The 12,001-nt window shown below is 43.4% G+C and overlaps 1 protein-coding gene across 2 annotated transcripts in view; it reads left to right on the forward strand.

Annotated features, from left to right (window-relative positions):
• The first annotated feature begins 472 nt into the window (after nucleotides 1-472).
• The window catches only part of LOC127595434 (nucleolar protein 4-like), a 51,760-nt gene continuing 40,231 nt past the window's right edge, over nucleotides 473-12,001 (forward strand). For both annotated transcript variants that reach the window (XM_052056939.1, XM_052056938.1), the window contains exon 1: nucleotides 473-721. The gene's annotated coding sequence lies outside the window, so the exon portion shown is untranslated. The remainder of the gene's footprint in view (nucleotides 722-12,001) is intronic.

Genomic DNA, 12,001 nt, shown 5'->3' on the forward strand with positions numbered 1-12,001 from the left:
CAATTGATTTTGAACGTATTATTGAGGGTAGAGAAGTCCAGGAAGTTCAACCCACCAGTTTCGTAGGTGTTCATTACAACAGACTTTTTTACATAGTGAGTCTTGTTCCTCCATAAGAAGTCAAAAAGCATCTTATTGATAGTCTTACAAATTTTCTCATTCACAGACAAAGAGATTGCTGCGTACGTAAGACGTGACAGTCCTTCCGCTTTGGTTAGTAACGTACGTCCTTTTAAAGAAAGATCCCTACCTAGCCATTGGTTAAGCTTAGCTTGAGTTTTGTTAATAATAGGGTCAAAGTTCTCTGTACATCGCATGGCTTCATTTTTCATAACGGTAATCCCTAGATAGGTAACTTTTTCTTTAACTGGGACGTTGCAGATCGAAGTCTAATTCCGGTCATGGATAGAGAACAGTTCGCATTTGTTACAGTAGCCCTCTCTTTCTCCATTTCTCTCGCCCACCGTGACGTCATCCCGCCGACCACGCCCCCACTCGCGACAGCCCAGCCGAGTCTTGGGGGTCTTGCGAGCCGCTGCATCCTGCGTCCTGGCGCAGGCAGCACGTTCACGAGTAGATCAGAGACATAACAACAACAATAATGCATCAGAACAATTATTGATATTATTATTAATAATACTGGAGGTATTGAAGAAGACACGTGAGTCGCAAGAAAACAAACAGCCGCTTTCTCTCCTTTCTTCGTTGCAAGGGAGTGAAGGTAAGCACTGCTCTTCGTCTTCCTCGCCCTCCTCATCGGCAGCTGTCATGTTGCGTTCATTTGTTCGGTTCCGTAAAGGGGTGACGTTTTTATATTGTGTGTGAGCGCGCGCGCGTCACGCACATCCCAGCTGTTGGTCACTGCCGCTCCTTGTGCGCCATCACTACTGCACATTGTTCTGTGTGTGTGTGTGTGTGTGTGTGCGTGTGCGTGTGCGTGTGTGCGCGCGCGTGTGTGTGTGAGTGTGTGTGTGTGCGTGTGTGCGTGCGTGCGTGGGTGGGTGCCTGGTACACGCTGCCCAACGTCCACGTGCACGTGGCGCGGGACAATCGTCAATTGACTCAACCTGTACATCTGTTTTAGAGCTGGCTTGCTAGCCAGCTGTGTTCGAGCTCTATCAGTTTGTCTGTGTTTGCGTGGATCAATAATCAGTATGAATGTTTTCTATCTATCTATCTATCTATCTATCTATCTATCTATCTATCTATCTATCTATCTATCTATCTATCTATCTATCTATCTATCTATCTATCTATCTAGCATGGCTGCCCGATTTTGGAAAAACATGCAATATGCGATGTAGGTGTCGGAAATTGCAATGTCTATTTTTGTGATATCTAACGTATACCCTCATTACAATGAAATAAATGTTTTTAAAAATCATGCAGTAAAATAAGCGGTCTCAAAGTATTCTAAGCTAATTGTAAGAACTAAAACGTATTCTTACCAAATTCATTCATTCATTCATTCATTCATTCATTCATTCATTCATTCATTCATTCATCTTCCGAACCGCTTGATCCTCACTAGGGTCGCGGGGGGGGGGGTGCTGGAGCCTATCCCAGCTGTCTCCGGGCAGTAGGCGGGGGACACCCTGAATCGGTTGCCAGCCAATCGCAGGGCACACAGAGACGAACAACCATCCACGCTCACACTCACACTCACACCTAGGGACAATTTAGAGCAGTGGTCACCAACATGGTGCCCGTGGGCACCAGGTAGCCCGTGAAGACCACTTGAGTAGCCCGCCAGTGCCTGGACATTGTGATTTGCTAGTAGAAATTATGATTTAAAAATGCAAACATTGGCAGTACTGTGAGACATTTCGAAACACGATCAAAGTCTGACAATTTAAATCATCAAGTATTAAAAATAACACATCCTCATATTATTGAAGGTATTTTGGACAAATATGTTATTTCAGACGTGTATCAATTTGGTAGCCCTTCACACAATTGGTACACATGAAGTTGCTCTCACCCTCAAAAATGTTGGTGACACCTGATTTAGAGTGTTCAATCAGCCTGCCACGCATGTTTTTTGGAATGTGGGAGGAAACCGGAGCACCCGGAGAAAACCCACGCAGGCCTGGGGAGAACACGCAAACTCCAGACAGGGAGGCCGGAGCTGGAATCAAACCCGGTACCTCTGCACTGTGAAGCCGACGTGCTAACCACTGGACTACCGGGCCGCCCTTCTTACCAAATGAATTGCGATAACTTACAATTTATCAATCCATCTAGCCAGCCAGTTTGCGATCTGCATCACAACTCCCCCAAATTTCACTCACTGGCATCCCCTGGAAGGTTTGAAAAACTAAGCTCCTGACACCAGTTTGACAGACAACTTTAATTTCAGCAGACATGTCTATCATGACACAAAGCACAAATATGAACCCATGCTCCAAACTGAAGAGAAAAAAAACATCCATTTTGGTCCAACCTAGCAATTTTGGATGGTTCTATAACTAGTAGATTGTCCGACATCTCCTTGGGAATTTACCCAAATGAGCCCCAGTGGAAAGCGGGAATCCTTCACTAATGAGCCGAGCTTCCATGACTTTGTTCTCGAATGTGACATCCAGTCAGAGTTTTGATGATTTTTTTTCAAGGAATGGCCGTGAAATAGGGAACGAGGGCCCGTTCATCGCTCCTTGAAGCTCCCATTATTTGTATTGTGTATTCACTCAAGTCAGAAACAGTGAGAAGTTGTAAAAGGTGGCTTTGATTTTCTGTTGTGAGTGAGCGGGTGGGTGGGCCTCGTAGATAAGGGGCATAAAGTTCAGGGTTCAAGGATTTAATGGGCCTTTCAGCAGTATTTCATAAGTTCATGGAAAATGGACTCCCTTGTTAGTGTTCCCTTTGGCTACTTGTGGTGCTTGGGGGTGTAGCCCACAGGCACTATGTTGGTGACCACTGCACTAGCGGTATATGGGCTCCTACTTAATTAAATCTTTAAACTGAGCAAAATACACAGTTAGAATGGCTTCAACTTGTTCGACACCACTACAATTCAGTTATATTTAGCTTTTTACATACAACTCGTTTACATTCAACCTTTGAGAACTCTTTTTTTTTCAAACATTTATTGAGCGACAATTATTATGCACAATACTGCCCAAAGACAGCTAGGATAGTCTCCAGCACACGCGCGACCCTCGTGAGGATAAGAGGATTAGAAACTGCATTGATGGATGGATATTATGCACAATTCATTTGAGCTGAATAATTATTTATCAGTAAGTAGGTGTGTACTGTGCAATTTTCTCATTTTCCCATGTTTAAAATACCATGTTGATTCTTGAACGGTACGTAATGTTACAGTGGTTTCAAATACACTTTTTAAGACGAAACCTTGTTATTGATGAACACGTGAGCCAAGTGGATTTTAATGATGGTCATTAGGGTGGTACCTGGAGTGATAAAAGGTTTTTAGGGGGTACTTGGTGTCAAATATTTGAAAACCGTGCCGAGTAACAACTGTTAGCCTGTTAGCATGTACGCGATCCTCTTTCAGGATATTACTTGATCACAAGACAGGATAAAAAAAGCTCATCAGGTTTCCTTATCTTTCTATACAGGATGTTAGCATAGCAAAAGTTAGCATTTTAACATTATATCAGTTCTCATTGGAAATACAGTAGTACGCAAACCATAAAGAGAAATGGTCTCAATCTTCCTCAGTGCTTTCTCTTATTTTGCTACAGTGCATGTTATCATTTGAGTACCTGACCACAGGACAAAAAGTTCATCCTTATCCATCTGTCTTTGTGTTTTCTGCATTCAGGATGCAATCTTGCTCAATGTTAGACTAAACTGTGTGCAGGAATTGTTCTGCCCAGTAATACTGTTTTTGTTGACGGTGCCGTAAACTTGACATTGGGTGCTTGCTCAAACTTCTGTTGATTCTTGATTACGAAATGGAATATTTTTGTCTCAACGTGCTCCATGACTTTTTTTGTTGCAAGTGGTACTTAACTTGTTGAGCTATTTTAAACGTTGGCCTCAACCAAATGGAAATTCCTCCAGTACAGTGTTATTGCAGCATCTCTGTTTATTTTGTAGTGAATTTGCAACTCTCAGGAGTGAGTCAAAGTGTGACAAACCTGTGTCGGGTCACACCCTCTGTGACCCTCGCATGTCTTTTCTCCTCCTTCGTTCAACACCAAAACCCTTGAAAACAAAACATTAACTCTTTTGCTAACAGCACACAAAGTCAATCAATTACTGTATATCAATATATCAAGTTAGGATTGTTGTGGGGAAATATGTCAAATGTGGGTGGGGTCTTGGGCTGGTTAGTGTGGCCTAAAAATAAAGTCTTTTAATTTTGTTCTTTATTTTACCTTAAACTTCAGGTTCAGTGTAGACACATTTTAGCATAAACATTTAGCTGAAATTTTTAGAGCAGTCATTTTCAAGTGTAGTACATTAAACTACTAGTGGCATGAGAAATAATAAATTTCAATGCAAACATTTTGTGCAACCTAAACAATGTTTTAAATGTAACATGAAGTTTTGATATTGGTGAACATTGGAAGTGTTTAAAAATGGATGGATGTCATGTACAGTGCTGTGAAAAAGTATTTACCCCCTTCCTGATTTCTGTGTTCTTTTCATATTTATCACACACAAAGGATTCAGTTCATCAAACCAATTTTAACCCTTTCAGGGATAGCGGTACTACAGTGGAAAGCTTATCATATTATCAGGTTACAGGGTGCATGAAAGGGATAATGTTACACTGGGACTCCCCACGGAAATACTAAATGCAGTTTCTAAATGCCAATTTAATTTATTAATGTACAAAAGAAAAATCCCTGCTGAATCAGTTCAATCACAAAGTAACTGTGACAAACGACAGTGTTGGGAAAGCCGAGTTCAGTTTCACAGGCAACACCCTAGCACCACATTTGTTGAATCAGATAATCACATAAATAGAATTTCTCAGACAAAGTGTAGCTATTGAAATTATCAGTCTGGAAAAGCAAAGCCATTTCCAAGACCGTGGGGCTTCAGCAAACCACTGTCAAAGCCATTATCCACAAATGGGGAAAACTGGGAACAGTGGCATATGACCAGCTAAAATTACTCAAGAGTGCAAAAGAACCGACAGTGAAAGAACTCCAGACCTCACTGGCCTCAGTTTAGATCAATGCATTTTTTTCTGCCTTAAGAAATTAAATTGGCACATAGAAGCTACATTTTTTTATTTCCTTGGGTTGTCTCTGTGCGATATTAAAATTGGTTTGATGAATTCAAACTTTTGTGTGTGATAAACAAGCAAAGCACACATTAATCAGGAAGGTGGCAAATAGTTTTCACTGCACTGTACAACATTGACAGCTATAAAGCGTCCTCGTTTTGTCTTGTACAGCACTTAGGCTGTCTAACCTCAAAACCCTTTAAGTGATTCGAACCACTTCACTTTGGCTTTCTCAGAGACGCCCGGTGGTCACACTAGATTACCCCTTTCACACTCCCGGAACAATTTTGCTGTGCTATTGGAAAGGCGGACAGACAGAGAGGACAGACGGATAGGAAAGACAGAACATAGAAAAATAACAGGGAATGCAGTGCCATTTTTAAAAAAGCACATGACAACATTGACGTCATATAGGTACCGTGTGTGTGTGTGTGTGTGTGTGTGTGTGTGTGTGTGCGCACATATAGATATATATTCATTCATTCATTCATCTTCCGAGCCGCTTGATCCTCACTAGGGTCGCGGGGGGTGCTGGAGCCTATCCCAGCTGCCTTCGGGCACTAGGCGGGGGACACCCTGAATCGGTTGCCAGCCAATCGCAGGGCACACAGAAACGAACAACCATCCACGCTCACACTCACACTCACACCTAGGGACAATTTAGAGTGTTCAATCAGCCTGCCACGCATGTTTTTGGAATGTGGGAGGAAACCGGAGCACCCGGAGAAAACCCACGCAGTCTGGGGAGAACATGCAAACTCCAGACAGGGAGGCCGGAGCTGGAATCGAACCCGCCCTTCTTACCAAATGGTAAAGGCACGGTGTGTAGAATCTAGTGCCATTTAATGGTGAACTAACAGAATGCAATGACCTAAACCCGAAGTGTGTGCATATGAACTACGGTGCTACAGAGAACAACTACATCAAAAACCAACCACCAATTTCTTCAGCAGAGGTGCAAGCAAAATGTCATCACAAACGACATGTAGTACTGTATCCGTAGCAGAAAAATGGCGGTGAAACATGGCAGTCTCTTGTCGGGGGATGCTCCCTATTTAGTGCAGGTATAATTAGAGATAACACCTATTATTATGTAAAAACAATTACGTTGATGTGATAGAACGTGTTTTTTACATATTGAAATTAATAGGGAAAATAATCAAAATTGAAAAATCAAACATTTTTCACACAATGTACCTTTCACTAATTTACAGTATTTTTAAGTGCAATGTTGCAACCTCTGAAAAATATTTCCATCTTGGAACAAGTCCCTCGTGTCAAAAGTTGGAAAATCAGGTCTTCACAATGCGTTAAGTAAATGGGCAGTATGTCTTCGAAAACGTTCACTAACTGGCATTAATTTGCAGCCATATGATTAGTGCAGTGGTTCTCAATTATTTTCTGTCATGCCCCCCCCAAGGAAGAGGAAAACGTCTCGCGCCCACCTGCCCCTGCATGACTATAAATAGTATCTATCATTTGTCTATAAAATTGTTATAAGTACACCTTTGCATAACACTGTATCCTCATTAACGTATAAGAGAATAAAAAAAAAGAAAGAAATATGGATCAACTTTATGGACCAACTTATAACAAAAATAGCTTTAGTAACTGGAACAGAAAATATTTAAAGTGCATCTGAAATTCAAAAATAACATCCATCCATTTTCTGAACCGCTTAATCCTCACTAGGGTCGCGGGGGTGCTTGAGCCTAGAGCGTCCAATAAGCCTGCCATGCATGTTTTTGGAATGTGGGAGGAAACCGGAGCACCCGGAGAAAACCCACGCAGGCCCGGGGAGAACATGCAAACTCCACACAGGGAGGCCGGAGCTGGAATCGAACCCGGTACCTCTGCACTGTGACGTGCTAACCACTGGACTACCGGGCCGCCCATATAGATATACAGTATATATATATACATATATAACAGGGTGTCCGAATGAAATGAAACTTTGGCCATAACTAGTTTATTATATTCAAATCATCACATCAAAACACTAGGGTCTTTGGCATTTTTTTTCTCCGTTCTCCAGCATATGTTCTAGATGGCATCTGTTTAGCTCCGTGCATTTCTTGAGGCGCAGCTCGAAATTGTCCATGACGTTCTTACAGACTGAATTGGTAATGGCTCTCATCTCCTCCCTGATGGACTTTCTTGAGTTCCATGATGGTTCTGGGTTTCCCTGCGTAGACTCTGTCCTTAAGATAGCCCCAAAGAAAAAAATCTGCGGGGCTTAGGTCCGGGCAATGGGGTGCCCACTCAAAATCAGTCTTGAGACTGATCACTCAGCCTCCGAAGTTCTCTTCCAGCCAATCTCGGGGCAGGTTTTCACATCTAGGAGATTCCCGAATCCCGAGGCCTAATTGCAGTATCTATGAATCCATGAGTGTTTCCACTTATGTTGTTGGTATGGACCAATATCAGCCGTTTGGAAATGTCCTTGTTGTGTCTAAAGCAGTACCATTGTTTTGTCAGTGAGATGGGCCAAAGTCGGGCATCTCATTTAGTTCGGGGCCCAAGTCAACTGTGGTGGGTTTGAAGACGGGATGGTAGAAGTGATCCAGACTGTGCTATGTCCTGGGAGGGAAGGAGTGGCTAAGCAGTTCCAAACCCTGTGAAGAATTTGAGTGGATGATACAGGACACTAGTCTAGTTTAGTGCGGTCACTGTTGTCTATGTGGCGAGTAACTCGTGGCGGCTGTGTGAAGCTAGCTCGACGGTGCCAGTGAGCTCTGTCAGGTGTAATCTAGTCCTATGTTGGAAAGGCAAGAGCTTAATAGTGCTCAGGCAGATTTGTGACTGACTGGATTAAGGGCGGGCTCAGCGTGCTGGCCATTCGGCTAATCTCTGACATGGCGACTAACCTAGCGTCTGTGTGTATATGATGCCTAATGTTTTATGGAGGCTCTCCTGTTGATTCAGCGCCTTATAGCCCGCCGCTCCTTGACGTTCAAGTTAATGATTAACAGAAGTCAGCGCGCACAGAGGACACCTTTGAGTATGGAACCCCCCAGAAATTGGGCATAGGGGAGCAAAATATTGGTGAAATGTCATTATCATATGTGACTGCATCATAGCATGCCAGCTCTCAGCACGCCTCACTAGATCAATTTGAAGCCATTCCAAACATTGTTGTTATTGTGTTTTCCACCATAAGTGTGGAAATGAGTAGTTATACATTTCAATACGGTATGCATCATCTGTGATTGGCCGGCAACCAGTTCAGTGATGTACCCAGCCTGCTGCCTGAAGACAGCTGAGATAGGCTCTAGCATGCCCGCGACCCTTGTGAGGATAAGCATATTAGAAAATGGATGCATGGATAGTATGTGACATGAGTGTCTTATAGCATTTAAATGTCATTACAGCACCCTTTTAGGGAAGGGTGTCAATTATTCACAGATTTTCTATATTTGCAGATGTATTTACGAATTACAGGAGTTCACTGTGTGTGCAGTGTTGATCCAAGTCGAAAAAAGCATTGATGCCACGATTTATCATATCACCTTCACTTAAATATGAATACCACTTGATCAAATATTGATGTTGTGACGTGTCACATAGTTCACAGTTACACTATGTTGAGACACCAGGATCAAACATCCACATTGCAAAATATCATATTCGCATAAGCTACAGTATTGTTATACAGTACGGTAACTATCAAATTTTGATATAGTGTTGTATCATATCGGTTTGATGATCTCTCTCTCTCTCTCTCTCTCTCTCTCTCTCTCACTCTCTCTCTCTCTCTCTCTCTCTCTCTCTCACACACACAAACACACACACACAGACAGTCAACAATTCTTTCTCATTGTTTTCTCAGCGATCAATAGTCTTCAGTGCATTTCCCTTGACCACAACCCCTGGTCACCCCTGCAAGATGTGTGTATGTGTGTTGTGGGTGGGTGTGTGCAGGTGCGTGTATCTTACAGCCAATAAGAAGCCTGAAGCAAGGCACATCTGGAAAACAATCACAAAAATAGTGAACGTGAGTTCACCAGCATTTGGATACCAACTCTTGCAGCCAACACAAATAGGTTCAAACAACTTCCATTGCTTTATTTGGAAAAGAATACAAATAATGCAATGGTATTCTTCATTGAGTGGCCTTCTCATTAAGGCCACTCCTATCCTGTCTGGATGAAATCAAAACCTGGATGGCACAAAATTTCTTGAAATTCAACGAAAAGAAGACAGAGGTGATATTATTTGGTCCCAGTGGCCCTTGTACATTCCATCCTGTAGACTTGGGCCCCCTGTCTCCTTATCTTAAGTCAACAGTCTCAAACTTGGGCCTTAAACTGGACAGTGATTTCAAACTCGATCGGCAAATTGGTGCCGTTGTAAAATCCAGCTTCTTTCACCTTAGACAGCTGGCCAAAATAAAACCTCTCCTCTCACATGAAGACTTTGAGACAATAATTCACGCCTTTGTCACATCCCGGCTCGATTACTGCAATGCTCTTTACTTTGGAGTCAGCCAGTCCTCCATTAAGCACCTTCAGCTGGTCCAGAATGCCGCTGCTCGCCTCTTGACTGGTACTCGTAAGAGGGAGCACATAACTCCTACTCTGGCATCCCTTCACTGGCTCCCCATTCAGTTATTTTCAAGATCCTCCTCTTTGTTTTCAAATCTCTGAATAATCTCGCGCCACCTTACCTCTCTGAGCTCATCCGCCCCTACAAACCTGCCCGGCGCCTCAGGTCTGTGGACCAGACATTAGAAGTACCAAGAACTAAACTGAGGCTCAGAGGGGATAGAGCCTTTTCTGTTGCTGGTCCCTCTCTCTGGAATGACCTCCCACTGAACATTCGGCAAGCCTCCTCGCTGCCCATCTTCAAAGCCCTCCTCAAAACTCACTTGTATTCTTTGGCATTCGACTCAGCATGACTTAGATTTGTTCATGATTTTACTGTTTGGTGCTTTCTACCGCCTTTATTACCGGTTTGTCTTACTGTATAGTATGAACTGGACAAATATACCGTATTTTCACGACTATTCGACGCACCGTACTAATGGCCGCAGTCTCATTAATGGGTGACATTTCTGTATTTTACACATACACAGGACGCACCGTACGAATGGCCACAGTTTTACAGTGGTAAAACATACGCCAGCTTAAACATACGGCATGCATGCGCGCACTCTAACACGTTAGCTTGAAGCATACGGTAGCATGCCAAGACATGCAGATAAGCTAAAAACACGTTTTTAAAAAGGCAACGAAAGCAGAACTGAGTTCGGGTGTATTTTATTTATCCATCGTACAATGTTCTCACGTTTTTCGATCAATCATCACCCAGAAATCCATCAAAGTCCTCATCCTCTGTATCAGAAGCAGAGGACTGCACATCCCAGTTGTCATTGAACGCATCACATGCTAAAGTGTGAGTTTCTACGCATTGCCGAGCGGAAAGAAGGAGCAGCAACAGCAAAGTCAACATTTCTCTCACGAGAAGCTTTCCCACATTTGAAAGTAAAGAACAGAGCGAAACATGGTGGCAGCGCGTGTGTGTGTAGAAAGAATTGAACAATTGTGCAAGTACCGTAATCCATCAAAAACGCCGCATTCCCTCTCGTTGTTGCGTATTGTGGCTTAACTCGCCAAGTGCTGCCTCTCACTCTTTGTAAAGTTGTGTTTGCCACCGATCATCCATTGTTCCCATGCCGTTCGCAACTTTACTTTGAACGCCCGGTTGATGCCAATGTCCAGCGGTTGGAGTTCTTTAGTCAAGCCTCCGGGAATAACGAAAGCTCAGAGTTCATTTGCTTGACTTGTTTTTTCACCGCTGCTGTGAGATGGGCACGCATGCCAAAAGCATAACCGGTGGCTTTAAGTTTGAACTGAGCTTCGTAGGCGTGTCTTTTTGTCAAATTTATTTTCAGGGGTTCTTAGAAAGCAAAACCGGAGTTGTTTTGCAACAATGCACATTGCCACACTCTATACAAGTGTTGGTACTGGCTTGAGGCGTCCCTTTAGCGTACTTACACGCCCACCCTTCACCATTGGCGGACTAGCTTGCCTGTCCTCTCTCTCCCTCTCTCTCTCTCTCTCTCTCCCTCTCCATATATGTATATATACACGCCCACCCTTCCCTGATTGGCCGACTTCTTTCCTCCCGCATGCCTGGCCACAGTCACTTCCACCTTTTCTCTATGTCAACAGCGTGTCGGCTGTCAGTCAGATTTTGGAACTCAGCGCATATAAAGGACGCTCCGCACCATAAGGCGTCCTGTCCATTTTGAGAAAATTTAAGACTTTTAATGGCGCCTTATAGTCGTGAAAATACGGTACATTATATATATATATATATATATATATATATATATATATATATATATATATATATATATATATATAAAATCCTCATCTCACCCCTCGGGTGGTGTCCGTCCCTCATTCAGCTCGGGTCCTCTACCAGAGGCCAGGAAGCTTGAGGGTTCTGCGCAGTATCCTTGCTGTTCCCAGCACTGCACATTTCTGGACTGAGATGTCCGATGTTGTTCCTGGGATCTGTTGCAACCACTCATCTAGTTTGGGGGTCACTGCCCCGAGTGCTCCGACCACCACAGGCACGACTGTCACCTTTACCTTCCAGGCTCTCTCCAGCTCCTCTCTGAGCCCTTGGTATTTCTCGAGTTTCTCATGTTCCTTCTTCCTGATGTTTCCATCACTAGGGACCGCTACATCCACTACAACGGCTTTCCTCTGCCCTTTATCTATGATCACGATATCTGGTTGGTTCGCCATTACCATCTTGTCAGTCTGGATCTGGAAGTCCCACAGG

The sequence above is a fragment of the Hippocampus zosterae genome, chromosome 2, assembly GCF_025434085.1.
Source record: "Hippocampus zosterae strain Florida chromosome 2, ASM2543408v3, whole genome shotgun sequence".
Lineage (NCBI taxonomy): Eukaryota > Metazoa > Chordata > Actinopteri > Syngnathiformes > Syngnathidae > Hippocampus > Hippocampus zosterae.